Source organism: Clarias gariepinus, chromosome 20 (genome assembly GCF_024256425.1).
Source record: "Clarias gariepinus isolate MV-2021 ecotype Netherlands chromosome 20, CGAR_prim_01v2, whole genome shotgun sequence".
Classification (NCBI taxonomy): Eukaryota; Metazoa; Chordata; class Actinopteri; order Siluriformes; family Clariidae; genus Clarias; species Clarias gariepinus.
This window is the reverse complement of record NC_071119.1, coordinates 10,447,714-10,467,026: the sequence shown is the minus strand read 5'-3', so window position 1 is coordinate 10,467,026 and position 19,313 is coordinate 10,447,714. Positions and strand designations below refer to the sequence as shown.

Here is a 19,313-nt window from a genome sequence, read left to right as displayed (position 1 = left end):
GTCTGTATATTTATAAGGTTAAAGGTTTTGGGGCTTAAAGACATCTTCAATATGTCTCTTGGTTTGTGGTTCTGAAGATGTCCTACAGCCCTGTCTGTGCCCAGGGGAATTAACTAGATAGATGGATGGATGGATGGATGGATGGATGGATGGATGGATGGATGGATGGATGGATAGATAGATAGATAGATAGATAGATAGATAGATAGATAGATAGATAGATATCAGGTAGCAACACACACTACACTTTTTATAATGTATTTACAATTGAAATGAATTAAGTTCAAGACTCATTACACCTTTGCATTGTAATATTGTTTATTTCCATCTGTCAATCCCATGCTAGAAAAAATGATAACACAAGAATAATCCATAAGCATAACTATTAAGTCAAGTGCGGGTGAAATATAAAACCAAGACTTAAAACTTAATAAAGAAAGAGCATCATAATACAGAAACAACAGAGTAGAAATAACTGAACTAATTAATTAAGTTCAGACAAAGGAGAGTTGAAATCATCATAGTAATTAGCCACTGGAATGGAGAGGAAAACCAGAGCCCAAATATATGAATTTGAGCTGAACATTTTTAGTTAAATAGTTTTTTCATGTGCATTCTTACCCACCATCATCATGTAAGAACACTTTTCACCTTGCAAACCTAAACACTTAACCTGTGTGTGGATCTGTGTCTGGGTCATTATTTGTGTCACTGCCTTCAAGATCAGTATAAACAAAGATTTTATACTGATCTTGAAGATTGTAACTAAATGCTAGCGTCATGCTAATACTACAGTTACAGTTTCGTCACCCTGCAAACATTCTACAGAGAAAGATAAAAAGCTCAGACATCTTAGCCGTTTATTTCACACACAGGTGGGGTTCTTTGGCTAACTATAGCAGCTATTGTCAGCTAAATTATCTTACCTCAGACCAGCCTGAAAGTTTAAGTGTAACCTTAACACGGTAACAGTAATAAATCTCACATATAGTAATAATTTTTCAGTCATATGTGACTTAGGTGAGTAAACATGTGTATACAGACCTTGTATTTAACGTAATTTTCCCTTAAATGATCCGTCATCAGTGGTGTGGGAGCTCAAAAGAGACACGAAGCTCTGACTGACAGCCGCTGAATCCACCGGTGGACTTTGGGAGAGGGGCCAATCAAACTTCAACCCAGCAGCTGGGTTACACAAAAACTACCCAACTCTCTGTAAATAACCCAGAAAAATTAACCAACAGAGGCAACCCAGCGCTTGGGTAGAAAAAACAACCCAGCGTTTTTTAGAGTGTAGGCTAGCAGGTACTGGCTTCTTGCTAAAAAGGGCTGCAAAAGGCTAACCAAGAAATCTTTAATTCTTAAGAAATGATAAATTAGTACCTTAGTTGTATTTTATCTTCTATATTCCTAAATATTGAGGATATTATCATGAATTAACATTTACCTTGTATCTTTTAGTCATAAATATGTGTAAGCAAAGCCTGAAAAGCTGGATAAATTCACACTACATGGTGAAGACCCATCCTCCTATCCCCTCTCTACTCTTATAAATGTTACACTCTTCTGGGAAGGCTTTCCTATGATGTTGGATAAGGAAGTCTGGAATGCAGCCAGTTTGACTTAATTCCGGAGGTGTTCAGTGGGGTTGTGGTCATTGTGCTCTGTGCAGGTCATTGTCATTAGGAAATACTGTTGCTGTTGCCATGAAGGGCTTAGTCAAGGCAACATTTACATGAATGCCAAAACAAAGTTACTGTCTATCTGACCAGTGTGTGTTTCTTATGACTTGCAAGTTCCATGCAATTGTGAGAATGCTACATCACATCATACTATCATTAATTATTTCCCTCTTTATATCAATTTGTTTTGTTTACATAAACATTATAAATAATTATTGTAAAAATTCAGCAACTGTGTTAAACACATATACAGTTTTATGGCCTTGTATTTTTCCTTGTATTTGTATGGAAAACAACCAACAGCCTTAAATTAGTATTTATTGAATCTTCCCGTGCATGCTGCTGGGCTGTAAATGAATGTGTAAGGTCTCTGGTTGCTCTGTCATACTGGGTTCTCGGTTTGGGTGTTTTTCATGCTGATACCTTGGACTGCGGGAGGTTTAAAACTGGTTTTGATTTTAATCTGCTCAATCATCTTTAAAGGATCAGTCTTCATAGTTTACTTACCTGTTCTTGCAAGCCAAGCTGTGTCACATTTTTGTTTATGTTTTTTTCCACATAGTCTGTCTATACATGGTCAAATATTACACTGATTGGCTCTGTTGAGTGGCATGTACTGTATAGCTGAAGATGGGCATGGTTCTAGATTACTAGTATATTAAATATTTTAATTTATCAAAAAAGTGTCCCTTGTTGCCAACTCTTCTATTTTGTAACTTCGTCTGACTTCCTTTACTACGGAAGCTCATTGCATTCCCAAAAGAAAAAAAAAATCACGGGACTTATGTCATAATTATGACTTAATATCTCATAATTATGACATCCTGATCTCATAATTATGACTTACTAACTCATAATTATGACTTAATATCTCATAATTATGACTAACTAACTCATAATTATGACTTAATATCTCATAATTATGACTTACTATCTCATAATTATGACATCCTGATGTCATAATTATGACTTACTAACTCATAATTATGACTTAATATCTCATAATTATGAGATAATATCTCATAATTATGACATCCTGATCTCATAATTATGACCTAATATCTCATAATTATGACATCCTGATCTCATAATTATGACTTACTATCTCATAATTATTACATCCTGATCTCATAATTATGACTTACTAACTCATAATTATGACTTAATATCTCATAATTATGACTTAGTATCTCATAATTATGACTTATTATCACATATAATTATTGGGGTTAGGTCATTGCTTCTGAGAAGACAGAGATAATGGAGCAAATATTGCCAAATTTAATTCGCTTTTATTTCTTTCTTGGATTGAGACACTGGGAGATATTAATGTTATTGAGTAATTTGGATGATATTATCATTAGTATGTCAACACTTCGTAGGTATCTAAAGTGCTTAGGACTGTTCAGAAGGAAAGCACATTCTGACCTTCTCGAAGTGGCTCTCTTCCTTCAGGAGCAGCAAAACCAATATGGAATGCTTCACGGATACAAAATCACGCATTTGAAATGCATCCAAGCTGGCTTTGTGGTATCTCAGAGAACTATCAGGCACTTGCTTAAAATTCTAGATCCTCGTGGAGTACACCTGAGGCGCCGAAATCGTCTAAGACGACGTCTTTGCAGAAACCCAGGCCCCAACTTTTTGTGGCACCTAGATTCCTACGATAAACTCAAACTATATGGAATATGTATTAATGGCGCAATTGATGAGTTTTCACGCATGATCATATGGCTCCATGCTTACTCCACAAATAGCAATCCGAAAGTTATTGCTGGTTATTTCATTGATGAAGTAGAAAATAGGAAGGGCACTGCTACACGAATCAGGGCTGACTTGGGAACAGAAAACTGTTTAGTCAAACAGATGCAGTTATTTTTAAGAGGTAACCATGATGATGTGTTTTCAGAGAGATGCTACATTACTGGCTCAAGTAATCATAACCAAAGGATTGAACAGTGGTGGGGATTTTTAAGAAAACAGCATACACAGTACTGGATGAATGTCTTCCAAGACTTAAAGGACATGGATTACTTCTCAGGGGACTTCCTTGACAAAAATCTAATACAGTTTACATGTCTGGAAATAATTGAGGTAAGACTTCTTTATTTTTATTTTAATTAAGAAAACTTCTTGAATTCATAACAGTGTGTTTTATGGGATGGCACTGTGGCTTAGTGGTTAGCACTGTCACTTTGCACTTCCAAGGGTGATGGTTCAATTCCCACCGCAGTTTTGTGTCCATGGAGGTTGCATGTTTTCCCCACGCATGGTGGGTTTTCCTCCAGGTGCTCCGATTTCTTCCCACAGTCCAAAGACATGCATATTAGGCTAATTGGCATTCCCAAATTACCTATAGTGTGTTAATGAGCATGTGAATTATATATAATATATATTTATAATATATATAAATATATAGTCTATATATATGTGTGTGTGGCCTGCGATGGATTGGCACCCTGTCCAGGGTGTACCCCGTCTGGATAGTCTACAGGCCACCTGTGACCCTGTATACAGGATAAAGCAGTTTAGAAGATGAGTCTATGAGTAAGTGGGTGAGTGTTTTTATGATTATGTGCGTTTTTCATTGGTTAAAGGCTACTTCGCGTGTTTTGTTTTCAGTCATTACTATTCATACCCATGGTTGCATACTGGAATAGAATAGCTATTGGATGCTTAATCATTCTTACTGTTCATATTGTCCTTATTTTCTGACGCAATTGTAATGTAAGTAATAAGCACCAACAGTGCAATTCATTTACAAAAATAAATTCCATGGTTCATCGGAAGCTAAAAGAGACTTCAGTGGTTTTTAAGACAAATCAATTAGTTGTTCTTTTGTACGTTTCTACAGTATTTCCAATGTTTTGCTGGAATTATTAGTATATTGATCTTATTTGCTTGTTTGCTGAATTATCTATGTTTTAATGTCTTTTGTCTCTCTGCCTCTTAATTTGTGTGACTTTTCTAATCTCTTAAACATTCCCATTTTTTTCCTCCAGAGGGAGCTGCATGAAGTTGCTTATCTGTGGAACTGCCACAGAATTCGCCCCAGCAGGAATGCAGTTTCTCCAAGTGGACGACCACTAATGATGTACACACTTCCTCGCCTCTTTGGCACTACACACTACCTGAAGACTGTATCACATCAACAAGTACAGGCTTGTAGAGAGGAATGCCTGCCAAGAGGGCCAAATCCATGTGATGAGACTGTTTTTGACATTTGTTGCCTAGTAATGTCAGAAAATGATCTAAACCCACCCACTACTCCAGAAGAAGCAATTGAACTTTACCTTTTTTTACGAGCCTACCTGCATATTCTTTTAGAGCTTTAACAATAAGTGCCCATACCCATGAGTACCAAAGGCTGCCTGTCCTTTCCCACAAATCCCACTGTGTGCTGACACTGGATCCTTTAGGTTGTGGGATAGGGGCTCTGTGGCTCAGACTTGTTTGTTGTGTTGTGGTTGATTAATGTGTGTGTATATATACACTGTATACAGTATATACAGTACCAGTCAACAAAGTTTGTACACACCTTCTAATTCAGTGTTTTTAGTTTAGTGTTTTCTTTTCTATATTCTAGAACAATACTGGAGATTTAAAAAATATAAAATAACACATATGGCATTAGGTAATTAAGTAACAACAACAACAACAGTCAGTTGTTATTTTAAGACATTAAGGTCAGTTGTTCTGGAACAGTTCTTACAAGAACAATGTTGTGTCAAGTGTATTTGTAAAACCCATCAAGCTCCATGATGAAACTGTCTCTCATGAAGACCTTCAAGACCAAAACGTTATCTCTGCTGCAGAGGAGTTTATTTAAAGTCACCAGCCTCAGAAATCACAAATTAACAACCAGCACCTCAGATTAGATCTGTTATGAAGCTTTACAGAGCAAAAGTAGCAGATATACATCTCAATATCAACTGTTCAAAGGAGATTATTTTGTATTTTGCATGCCTTTAGCATTGTTTCTCTTTTTTTTAAAGAAATAAAAAATAGGAAAGACCATAGAATTAGAAGCTGTGTCTCAACTGTTGACTGATGTGTGTGTGTGTGTGTACGTATGTGCGTGTATATATACTGTATATATATATATATATACACGCCTAAATAATTATACAGTAATGTATAAGAGTACCTATTTCAAGTGAGTGTTTTAAAGTGGGATTTTCACCCAGAAAAAATTATCCTTTTGAAGTATGTTTTATATTAGCTTAATACATACATATATTAACTAAAATACCGGTTGCCCACACGACAGTGAATTTACACAAACTGCAAATAAGACAGGACTTTTATTATATAACAGTTCACTTAACCAGCAGTGAAACATAACATTATTTTTGGAACCTTTTACAGCAACCACTGCAATATTCGCCTTACATATGACAATTTTACATTTAAAAAACCTTTCGCCTAGACACAGTGAACACAAACTTAACACCCAAGTAACAATGACCTCTCCAAGATTATATATATAAACATTAGTATCTAACATTTCTTTTGCTCGTAAATCTTAATGAAAATAGAGGCAAAAGTATAAACAAAAAATTAAGTCATTGTTATTGTTCTATGCACTGCTGGGTCTTCTTAAGTGATAAAGTGATGCTAGGCATCTCAACTGGACACTGCCATCACCTCACTACACAGATTACTACAACCCAAAAAAAAAAAAAAAAAAACTCTGTGGAAATCTGTGGAAAACTTTAAAGAAATGCATCTACTTTTAGCATGCTGCTGTATTTCTAAGAAATAAAAATATAAACTATGTGTAAGGGTCCTCCACTAGAGGTCACTGTTTTTATTTTGTAGTTTTTGTTGGCCGACTCAGTTTCCCAGCAGGCACCTCGGTCAGGTGATGCAGTGCACACCTGAACCGAGGTAGCCATCAATTAATCTATAAATAGCTGTTTAGACTGGGAAACTGGGTCGAGCATTTTTGGTAAAACCACTGTCAGTTATGTGGGCATTTTGGTTTGTTTTTATCTGTTTAATTTGTACTTTGATTTTAGTTGTGTTAACTTGGGCTCTCGTAGTGGCCATGTCTCTGTGTATGTTTTGTGTGTCTGTGTTTGTGGAGCTGATTCAGTCCTGTCCTCCTGTGTTCGTGTGGTTAGCTAGAGCAGGTAAGCAGTTAGGTGTATGTGTGGCTAGGAGCATGATTAGCTAAATGCTATGTTGAGTTTATAGTACAGTTACAGTACTAGCATGCTTCTAGCCATAGCCCCTCTGTGTCTCTAGCTATCCTGTGTTTCCACCCCCTCCTAGTTGCCCAGTGTGCCTAGCCTTTGATGTGTCCTCAGCCTAGCCTTTGATGTGTCCTGAGCCTAGCTTAGCCTTTGATGTGTCCTGAGCCTAGCTTAGCCTTTGATGTGTCCTGAGCCTAGCTTAGCCTTTGATGTGTCCTGAGCCTAGCTTAGCCTTTGATGGTGTCCTGAGCCTAGCTTAGCCTTTGATGGTGTCCTGAGCCTAGCTTAGCCTTTGATGGTGTCCTGAGCCTAGCTTAGCCTTTGATGGTGTCCTGAGCCTAGCTTAGCCTTTGATGGTGTCCTGAGCCTAGCTTAGCCTTTGATGGTGTCCTGAGCCTAGCTTAGCCTTTGATGGTGTCCTGAGCCTAGCTTAGCCTTTGATGGTGTCCTGAGCCTAGCTTAGCCTTTGATGGTGTCCTGAGCCTAGCTTAGCCTTTGATGGTGTCCTGAGCCTAGCTTAGCCTTTGATGGTGTCCTGAGCCTAGCCTGTGATGGTCCCCTAGCCTGGCCACTGGGTATCCTTTCTCCTGTGTTTCCTCTCCCCCTAGTGTTCCAGTGTGCCTAGGTTTAGAGTGCTGTCCCTCCGGGCTTGGGAGTAACGACTAGCTTGTGAGTGCTGCCTCCCTTAGTCTAGGAGGGCTGCCTCGCCTAGCCACTGGGTATCCTTGTCTGTGTTTCGGTGCCCCTATTCCCTAGTGTGTTTAAGCTAGTAGGTAAGTATAGCTTAGTGCATGTTGGGGCTAAAGACATGCTTAGCTAGGTGTATGTGTAGCTAACTGCCATGGTTAAGCAATGCTTAACCATGTTTAGCTAAAAGCCATGCCTAGCTGATTGCCATGTCTTTAGCCCTTGTCCTGTCCCTCTCTTGGTCTCTCGTCTCGTCTTTACGTGTCTCCTGTCCTCTCTAGTGTCTCCTGTCCTCTCTAGTGTCTCCTGTCCTCTCTAGTGTCTCCCGTGTCTCCCGTGTCTCTAGTGTCTCCCGTTCTCCCTAGTGTCTCGTTTCAGCTCCACACCTCGTTTATGTCCTGTTGTGTTTGTCCCCCTGTTATGTGTCTCGCCGCAGGGCGTGTTGGGTGTCTCGCCGCAGGGCGTGTTGGGTGTCTCGCCGCAGGGCGTGTTGGGTGTCTCGCCGCAGGGCGTGTTGGGTGTCTCGCCGCAGGGCGTGTTGGGTGTCTCGCCGCAGGGCGTGTTGGGTGTCTCGCCGCAGGGCGTGTTGGGTGTCTCGCCGCAGGGCGTGTTGGGTGTCTCGCCGCAGGGCGTGTTGGGTGTCTCGCCGCAGGGCGTGTTGGGTGTCTCGCCGCAGGGCGTGTTGGGTGTCTCGCCGCAGGGCGTGTTGGGTGTCTCGCCGCAGGGCGTGTTGGGTGTCTCGCCGCAGGGCGTGTTGGGTGTCTCGCCGCAGGGCGTGTTGGGTGTCTCGCCGCAGGGCGTGTTGGGTGTCTCGCCGCAGGGCGTGTTGGGTGTCTCGCCGCAGGGCGTGTTGGGTGTCTCGCCGCAGGGCGTGTTGGGTGTCTCGCCGCAGGGCGTGTTGGGTGTCTCGCCGCAGGGCGTGTTGGGTGTCTCGCCGCAGGGCGTGTTGGGTGTCTCGCCGCAGGGCGTGTTGGGTGTCTCGCCGCAGGGCGTGTTGGGTGTCTCGCCGCAGGGCGTGTTGGGTGTCTCGCCGCAGGGCGTGTTGGGTGTCTCGCCGCAGGGCGTGTTGGGTGTCTCGCCGCAGGGCGTGTTGGGTGTCTCGCCGCAGGGCGTGTTGGGTGTCTCGCCGCAGGGCGTGTTGGGTGTCTCGCCGCAGGGCGTGTTGGGTGTCTCGCCGCAGGGCGTGTTGGGTGTCTCGCCGCAGGGCGTGTTGGGTGTCTCGCCGCAGGGCGTGTTGGGTGTCTCGCCGCAGGGCGTGTTGGGTGTCTCGCCGCAGGGCGTGTTGGGTGTCTCGCCGCAGGGCGTGTTGGGTGTCTCCCCTTGTCTGTGTCTTGCCAGAGAGCCCCTGTTAGCACAAAGTTAAGTATGGTTTAAGTTTGTTTGTTTCTTTGTTTGTATCTTTATTTATACTTTGTTTAACTCTCATTAAAAAGACTCTTTTTTTGGTTTACACCACCCCTCTGCATCTATGCCTGCTCCTTCCGCCCACGGCGTCAACACCTGCCAATACACCCAGATCGTGACACTATGATTGCAGTGCTAACATTAACTATATTTACATATGCTACTCTTTTTGGAATTTAAGAGCTATTTCAGGCAAATGAATCCTTGTTTGCAACACTGTTCTTTTTACTTATACTATACTGTTTAAATTATTATCTATATGACTGGAAATTGTTTCTGTAAATAATGTAAATAAAATTGCCTTTGTGCATAAATGAACTTTGTTTTAAAATTTTTAACTAATGTTTCACAACAAACTATGAAAAAAATAAAAAATAAACAGTTCTTTGGAAGTAGCTACATGCAATGTGCAATGATAATTAATTGTGTTACTTCCAGAAATTACTGGTACCACAAATGCTATAATATTACTTTTGAAAACATGAGCAATTCTGACTTATATCAAACATGTTTGTCCAAGCAAACTCAGCATAACATTTTAAATCCACTTCCACCTAATCTTACAAATATTTAAGAGTTAAAACATTCAAAATTGTACAGCTACTTCCTGCTGTGTACTGTATGTGCATTGTCTCACTACACAATATCCATAGTGTAGTAGTTGCTGGTTAGTACATTCTCCATTTCTACACGTAGCTCTGGGTAGGAGTTGTATGTACAAGATAACTCCAAAACAGCTCCACAGGTGTGTGCAACTGGTCGACGTGCAAGTCCATCCAAAGTTGTAAATATAACTTGAATTTTTGTAACACAGATGACATCTGACCCTGTCACAAATCTCAGCATTCTTCTAAGACCCACCTGATCCAATCCACGTATGTACTGCTGTAGAAATTTGAAGGCTTGGTTCTCAGTCATCATACATGGTCTGTATCTTTGCTGGTGTGGTCAGTGTGGTCCTCAGGGGTTGGGCTACAACTGCCGACATGTTATCGAGAGCATATTTAGGTTGCTGAATTATTTGTTTGTGTGCTACTTGAATTAGGACTGATTTAAGGTTATCTTGTGATGGGACTGTTTTTACTCCTAGGCGATCCAGCAGATCTAATAACTCATCCTGACCATCACTGTCAAGGTCCTGCTGTAAAGCAGTAGTTATTAGATCTCTCTCACATTGACTCAGATACAACAGCAATGACTGATACAGTAAATCAGTAGATACAGCATGTTCTCCGAAAATCAGTGCAGTGGTAAATGCTGGGGCAATGCGCAATGGAAAGTAGCCTTGGTCTAGGAAACCCTTGGCCAATATTTTCCCCACAGCTTTCCATTCATCCTCTTGCCATTTTGGTGACAAAGATGGCACTCTCATTTCTGCCCCCTCGGCTGCACAATCTAAAAATTCTGTCCAAAATGCAGCATAGACATCCCTCGACACACCGTCTGCATCATGGCCTTTTTCATTAATAAAGCTGTACTTTAAGGGGTAGTTAAGAATCAACTCATCTTTGAATTGACAAATCATTTCCTCTAACAGATTTACTCTATGAAGTTTGATACTCACTGTAAGTAGCTCATAGTTTGCATCAATGTTTGAACGAGCAATGTCATCCTCTACAAAAAGAGTGGACGTGGATGGGACAATACTGATACTTTAACTTCCTCTGTGGGAGAGAAAACTTGAAAAGGCTCAATCAGATGGGTTTCAGAAAGCAGCTCATAGTCTGCATTGCCAATTGAACGGATATTACGTTCAACATGATCTACTAATACAGGAGTGGAGGTAGACAAGGCAACATTAATGACTTCTGTGGATGAAACAATTGGAACAGTGTCATCTAGAGGGCTTGCAGATGATACATCTTCTATGCCACCTACGATCACCTCTGAATCATACGATAGAGAAGTAAGATCAATGACACCAACAACAGATAAATGGGCACTGGAGGTTTCATGGTTACACTGTTCAACTGTATCAGATGGTTTGGTTTGTGGATTATTTACACCAAGAGGCTTTTCTAGGTGTTGATCACGATTAATGCACTGTGCTGTCTTCTGCTGCTCTCCTAGAGAGCCACTATGTCTGTCCTTTTCATTGTCCACTTCTGTGTCAGATTTGTCTATGTGCCACATCGTATGTAAATAAAAGCGTAAAATACCAAATTTTGAGAGTGTGTACAGCTCACCAACAGTAACGCTGTCTTCAAGTTCTGATTCCTTAAAGTCATAAATACTATGAGTGAATTCTTCCCATTTTCCTTTTTTTGATTCACCGTGTGGAAAAAATAGTTCCTTGGCATGAGACATAAGGTCTTTCTTGGTTGAGTCCTTGGATATATCAAGAATTCTGGTTCCCCCACCACAGCGTTTCCTGACTTGCTTTCCCTCATGAATCCACCCCAATTCGATTTTTCTTGAAAACTTGGTAGCATATCTTTTATAGCTTCCTTTTTTCGTTGGCCTACTTTCCTCTGTAGTTTCCTCATCAAGGCTTGTTGTTGTTGTTGTCCTCATTTTCTTTCTCAGTTTTTCAAGAAGGGACATCTTCAAGCAGTTATCTTCTTTTCGTTTTTGTTTTTCCAGACAGTACCGCCTTGTAGCAATCCTGTCTCCATACAGTGGTATGTAGCGTGCAAGGCAGGCGTCATCAAGTTCTCTGACAACTGATGTATCAATCTGTAAATTAAAAACTTAGCAAAGTTAGTTTTAAAGGAATGTGTCAGTTTGTTTTGAAGTATACTTTACAATGTTTATAATAATGGCTTTTGCTATTTTTTTTTCTACAATTACATTTCACAATTTTACCAAAAAAAGAAGCCTATGTAAGATGAGATACCTTAGAAATTTACATGTAAGTAAACCAAAAGGAAAAGTAAAACATAAAATTTCATATTCTTTAGCAAAAAAACCAAAAAAAAGGTAAATGAATTGTAAAACTAAACACAGCCCTTATTAAACTGTATTGTCTCTTTAATACTGACAGTATGTACACTATGTATTTATCTAAATTTGAGTCTTGAGAACCTTATTACTGAGAACACTGGCAGTGCCGATGTCAATGTATAGGACAGTTGATTGATTCTTTGTAGTGGATTATGTAATTGTACGTACAATATACAATAATAATTACTAGTGTTTTTAATACATAATACTTTGGGACTATTTTTGTCACAAAATTACCCTGTCCTGTTGCATTTGGTCAATATGTTCTTCAGGAACACCCCTCTTACGAAGAAAATCCCACAGACCAGCATCCTCATTAGTATGTTGCTGATGTGGAGCTAGAGCTGTCATTTCCTCCAATTCCAGTTGCAGTGAACACACTGGAAAAAGGATAACAGTTACAGTTACACCAACAATTCTTGCAAAGTAAGCATGTGTTAGCTTCCATAACATCGCAGGGCACACACTCACATGCTCATTCACACACTATGGGCAATTTGGAGATGCCAGTTTACCTAATCAGCATGTCTTTGGTCTGTGGGTGGAAACTGAAGTACCCAGAGGAAACCCACCAAGCACAGGGGGAACATGTAAACTCCAAGCACACAGATGCTGAGGCAGGAATCAATCCCAAAACTTGGAGGAGCAATATGACAGTGCTAAGCACTAAGCCACCCTTCATGTTTTTTGTTTGGGTTGCCATGTTGCCTGGCAAGTGGTGACAGTTGGTGCTCATTTATAAAGCAATGATAATTTTACAAAGCTCACACCTGTTTGGTGGTGGGAAGTTACTTAGGAAGTTACTTACTTGGAAAGATTAAAAGGACAAACAACAAACAGTGGAGTGTGTGTCTGCATGCGTGTGTCAGGGGGTTGGAGAGATTTTTAAAGTGGGGGACTAAGCTTTGACAAATGTTCATAATTCGGCTATGACATGGCTATGACATAATGTAGGCTAATGGTTTAACACTGTTTAAGATCATGGTCAAAGTCAAGGTTTGAGTTTTTATAAGCCATGAACAATCAAGTCAGCACTGGTCAACACATGCCTAAGTTACATGATTAGCACTTGTCATCATACAGTACATGATCAAATTTGTACTTTATTACTGGTATGGAGTAGCACAGTTACAACCTAAACAACAATAAAAGAGGACATATTAACTTAAACACCTTCCCCATTATAATTATAATTTATACATGCTACAGATTCCTTATTTTGATTATGTTAGGACACAGTGATATATCTATTTCTTTATTCTAAAAAGGATATACTTTTATACTTTTCATATGATTTTTTTCAGACTGTAAAGGTATTTATTGTGATTAAATCTGTGACAGGCACAATTGTTCAGTTTCCAGCTTCAAGTTATTGCCCAAAACAGAAGAGGCATACAGTATTCAGAGAAGCAACATTTAGGCCTACATGTTTTAATATAAGCTATTTAATAAATGTTCTAAAAATTATATTAGGTAAGTTGTTTATTCGTCTTTGCATTGGTAAGAAAATATTTAGGTAATAACAATGCGTGCAGTCCACAGTGTGTAGAGAAAGGAAGAGCAGGTGGACTTCACCGACGCGAGTAGACTAGTTCATGAGATGCTACAGTACATATCCCCCGCCATCTGCTGTGTGTGTGTGTGTGTCAGTTAAAATCGCTGAGAAGTGAATGCGGTGCGGGGAAAAGTAAAAAGCCCGAATCATTTAAAATATTGTTTTTTCACAGAGCTATCTTTGTAATATTGTGATTTAATATATTTAGATGATAAATCTATTTTATGAAGTTGTGAGATCAATACTGTATCCACTATTGCAGTAAGTTAATTACTGATATGTCCACTTTTCACATTATTAACGGTTGTAATGAGCACATCGGGAGCGCTGTATTGGTCCGACCTGCCGAGAGATTATTTCAGCCAGCAGCCCAATGAATAACTCGAATTTTGATCAAGTTGATGTGCAGTCCGAATGTGTAACATATATTAGTACTAAATGTTTAAATATAACAACAACAACAAATACGATTTCATGTCCCGTATCTATAAATTAAAGCAAAACTTGCCTTAACTGAATAGCAGGAGGGGCAGGTCAGTAAGGAAATGTTCAGTAGTTAATTCACCTTATCCTATTCATATTATCTCATAATTATAAGATAGTAAGTCATAATTATGACATAAGTCCCGTGATTTTTTTTTCTTTTGTGAATGCAATGAGCTTCCGTACTTTACTGACAGCAAATATTAAATTTAATATAAAATTTATTTCCATATATAGATACAGAAGCACAGCCTATCAGTTGTGACACAAAGTTTAATTAATACAGTGGTCCTGAGTCAGGTTGCTTAGGTACTTGACTAGCCCATGTCAGCATTAGAAAGCAGAAAGATGTTGTGTTATCTGACTGACTCGGGGAAGTATTTTTTGAGACATTTGCTGGTGGTAACACTGATGCTTCTGTATCTCCTACACTGAAAATGGTTGTCCTCAATGCAGGTGACTTTCTGGATACAGTGGTTATTATAACCCCAATTATATTCACACTGGCCACATTTAAATCCAGAATGCAAATGCTGATATTGGAACAGGGTTTCAGCTCAGTTTTAAACATCATAATTACATTTAGGCATTTGGCAGATGCTCTTATCCAGAGAGACTTACATTTTTATCTCATTATACATCTTAGCAGTTGAGGGTTAAGGGCCTTGCTCAAGGGCCCAACAGTGGCAACTTGGTGGTTGTGGGGTTTGAACCTGGAATCTTCCGAACCGTAGTCCAATGCCTTAACCACTGAGCTACCCCTGGCCCTGTGGTTAAGGCATGATAGTGGTTACAGCATTAGACCATTACTGTTCTTCAACTCTGTATGGTGTCAGGTGCAGATAGGAAGACATAAGTGCAGTTAACCATAATAATCATCAAATCAATAATAAAAAAAAAAAACAATCAGAGTTGGTAATCAGAACTAGTCAAGACAATCTCCTGAACTCCAAACTGAATGTCAGAATGGGAAAGAAAGGTGATTTAAGCAATTTTAAACGTGGCATAGTTGTCGGGCCGGTCTGAGTATTTCACAATCTGCTCAGTTACTGGGATTTTCACGCACAATCATTTCAAGGGTTTACAAAGAATGGTGTGAAAAGGGAAAAGGATCCAGTATGCAGCAGTCCTGTGGGTGAAAATGCCTTGTTGATGCTGGAGGTCAGAGAAGAATGGGTCGACTGATTCAAGCTGATAGAAGAGCAACTTTGACTGAAATAACCACTCGTTACAACCGAGGTATGCAGCAAAGCATTTGTGAAGCCACAACACGCACAACCTTGAGGCGGATGGGCTACAACAGCAGAAGACCCCACCAGGTACCACTCATCTCCACTACAAATAGGAAAAAGAGGCTACAATTTGCACAAGTGCACACTAAGCATTTTACAAACGGTAAAATGCTTAGACTCTAAAACAGACAAATTGGCTGTAGTGGAAAAAGAAGAAATATGACTTTCTTTGAGGTAATTCTAATGAGGCTATGAAACTCTTAAAAGATGAGCTAACTACTTATCTTCTTGCATGTCAGCAAGCTAGTCAAGATCTGTCACATGTTTACTAATTGTAGACAAGAAAAGAAAAAGTTTCTTGAGAGGTTTTGAGAGACCTGGACGCTTTTGGATGGTATGCCCCTGCCTGAAGCAAACCCTAACTCACTTTTCCTTACCACCTTCTTGAATAATTGTCGACCAGAAATCATGAAAATTTTAAAGTTTCAATTGTCAGATCGTTCTACAATGACTATTAAAAAATTAGGTGAGCGTGTGAGAACAAAGAAAGGAGATGGTATTTTAGAAAATAAACGTTTGTCTGTGGAGAGTGAAGGATACAGAGGTAGAGGAGGTCTGCAGGGTCAGAGTACACCCCGTAGGTCTGGTCATTTTTATTACTGTCATAAATAAGGTCATTGGGCTTGTGAATGTCGCATGAAGGCCTGAGATGAGGAACGTAGTGGACAAAATATGTATAATCGATTGAATGATGGTCAGTGACATGATGCTAATGAAGTGTTTTCTCCTAATCCTTCCCAGCAGCCGCCGTAGAGAGTGCAAAAACAACAGCAATATAGACCCAATCCCTTCTCAGGAATGCAGGTAGGAGCATATGATGCATAGGGATGCCCTCAGAGTTCCAGCCCCGCGATGTTACTTCGTACTTTCGAGTCACCTCAGGAATAGATGAAATTTTAAGCTCACTGCTCAAGCAGGGTGTTGTTAAACCATGTGTAAGTTCTTATAACACACCTGTTAATCCAGTACTGAAACCTGATGGTATGTGGAGATTTACAAAAGATCTGAGAAAAATAAATGACGTAATTATCCCTGTTGTGCCTGATGTGCTGTCCATTGTTTTCTCTCGACCTTGTCATCATTTGCATTTTTCTGTTATTGACCTTTGTTTTGCCTTCCTTAGTGTTCCTGTGGAAGGGCAGACACAGCCATTGTTCGCCTTCACCCACAGGGGGCGTCAGTTCACCTGGTCTCGTCTTCTGCAGGGTTAATTGACTACCCAAATGTTTTTTCGGCTGTAGTAAGAGATGCACTTGGTGATCTAACTCTCCCCACTGATTCTGTTGTCCTATTGCACGCAGATGTTTTACTGGTGTCCGCCGCTGCGAAGAAGCCACCACTTGTCTGCTGAAACACCTGTCAAAGAAGGGTTTCAAGGTATCTAAGACTAAATTACAGTTTTGCAGAGACATTGTAAAATACCTGGGCTTTGAACTCTCCCAAGGTCAAAGAAGGCTCTTAAAGGAACGAATTCAGCTTATCATCGACACTAAACGTCCGAGCACTAAACATGCTTTCATGGCTTTTCTGGGACTGGTCAACTACTGTCGTCAGTGGATTCCTGACTGCTCATTCTACGATAAATGCATCAGGAGTGTCATCTCACACAACGATCCGCTCCAACAGCCTCTGACATGGACTGCTGAACTGGAAAAGGCCCTATGTTCTGCTCCAGCGCTGGGCCTGCCTAACTATCAAAAACCGTTTCATCTAAAGGTCTGTGAGCACGGGGCACCGCTATTGCTGTATTGGCACAGGAACATGGGGGGGGGTGAGACCATGTGCTTTCTTCTCTAAAACTTTAGATGCTGTGGCACAAGGTTTGCCTGCCTGTCTCAGGGCTGTGGCCACCTGTGCGGTGATGGTACAAGATGCTAAGAAGATTGTTCTCTCTCATCCTTTAATTTTGTATTCTCTATATCAGGTTAAACAAGTGCTACAGAACCTTCAAACACAACATATGAAGGCTTGGGTCTGGGTATGAGATTATTCTTTGTCCTACAAGTAACTTAGAGATAAAATCCACCTCTTCTTTTGACACCCTCAGATATGCTCTGGCACGCTTGATCAATGCACAGGATGACAGGCTAGTAGAAACAGATCATAACTGCTGCTTAGAGATTGTTCACTCCACTAGTATACGTCTTGATATGTCTTCTACATCAACAACTGGTGAATCTATGGACGTCCAAGGTAATACGCTAGCTTATAGTGTTGCTAAAGAAGCAGCCTGAAAAGAGATTTTCTTTCCTGACTCTGGTTCTGATTTGATCAATACATCCTTTCTTGCTAGCTCTTTGATTCCAGATGTAGATTTATTTTCTTTACAAGCTTCAGAATGATTCCTCTTTTCGGCAAAGTGCCTACGTGCCTACGTTGCTTCTGATAGTTTATGGTATTGTGCTGATGGTCATTTGTGCCTGCCGTCTCATTGTCTTCCGTTTTTCGTGCGTGAGTTCTATGGTGTTACACATCGCGCGCGAAGGGGGGTTAAGGAAGATATGAAAAAACTCTTTTACATAGCTAACATGCTTGGAACAATTGATTCATTAATATCTAGATGCTTGGTGTGTGCTCAGAATACGTTTAAATATCTTCTGGTTTTGGTAGACAAGTTTTCTAGGTGGGTGGAAGCTTTTCCATGTGCTCGAGAGAATGCAAAGGTGGAGTCCTAGTGAAAGAAATAATATCTCGTTATGGTGTGCTTTATGCTATTGACTCAGATAAAGGAACACGTTTTACATCTCAGGTAACACAGAATTTGTGTAAATATCTTTCACTGTCCTGGTATTCTCACATTCCTTATCATCCACAGTGATCAGGTATAGTAGAAAGAACAAATAGGACGCTGGAAGAAAAATTGACTAAAGCAATGCGAACCATGGGGAGTAAAAAGCTGGGTTGATCTGTTACCTGCTGTTCTAGCTGAAATAAGAATGACACCATCAAAAGACGTGCACATGTCACCATATGAAATTATATTTGGCAGACCCTTTCCCGTGCCATGGAGGAAAGGTAAACCCGCGATAGGAACAACTGATCTTGATGTACATATTGCTGAATATTCTGCTGCTCTAATAGATACTCTAACTAAACATTATGAACAAATTGCTGATGTGACTTTAATACCCTCAACAAAACCCACACATCCTTTTAATGTGGGAGATACTGTTCTGGTAAAATCTTTGACCCCCAGAAAACTGGGAGATTGTAAATATGACGGACCAGCAGAAATAATCGCAATTACTCGTATTGCTATCCTAACTGATCTTTTTCCACAGTGGATCCATGCTACTAGGCTGAAGAGATGTCCTGTCGGCGTGAGACCAAAAGATGAATAAATGCATATGTATTATTATCTTTCTGTCTCTGTGATTTTTGTTTCCTAGACTAAAGACGTGCTGCAGTGATGTCCAACCCATGACGTGACCTTGATGGAGTGACGTGACACAGAGGGATCGCCTTGGATTGCCACGGTTCGACTTTACTTTTGCTATTAGTGTACCATTCCTGGTGGTGTCTTAGCGCCTCGTGAGGTGGGACGAGTGCAGATTGGGCGTGCCCGCACTCTGAGCACTGTAGCGTCAAGAAAGGCAATAGTTCACCACTAGTAGTTATTTATGAATTTGACATTGTGAACAAGGTTTTTCACACACACGACTTTGCACTCAACCTGTCATGTTTCTGTGTATTTTTCGCTGTGTGCAAAATTCTTTGTATGAGTATGTTTCAGGGTATGTTCCTGCGCCGCGTCCGATGGCCTATTGTCCGCCGGCGACTTCTTAAAAGCTCTGAGTTTTATTCAACGATGTTTCTTATGAATAAAAGGGGGGAATTGTAGGAAATATTTAATTCTTAGTGTGTTTCATGATATTCTGTGTTCGTGAGAACAGCTTGTCTTTCTTTTACCACGACACAAGCTGCACTTTCAATAAACAGATTCTATAGTAGTTTATGTTAAAGGTCGTAAAACTGTTGAACGCTCGTAAATGCAGAGCTACTCCTAAATTTATGTTCTTCCTTACCTTATTTTTTAAAAGCATTCCAGACTGGATGTAAACATTCCCAC

General features: G+C 40.3%; 1 protein-coding gene across 1 annotated transcript in view; it reads right to left on the bottom strand.

The window, feature by feature from the left end:
• The window catches only part of LOC128508315 (C-type lectin domain family 4 member M-like), a 324,096-nt gene that overhangs the window by 110,323 nt on the left and 194,460 nt on the right, over positions 1–19,313 (bottom strand). The gene's annotated exons all lie outside the window — the stretch shown is intronic.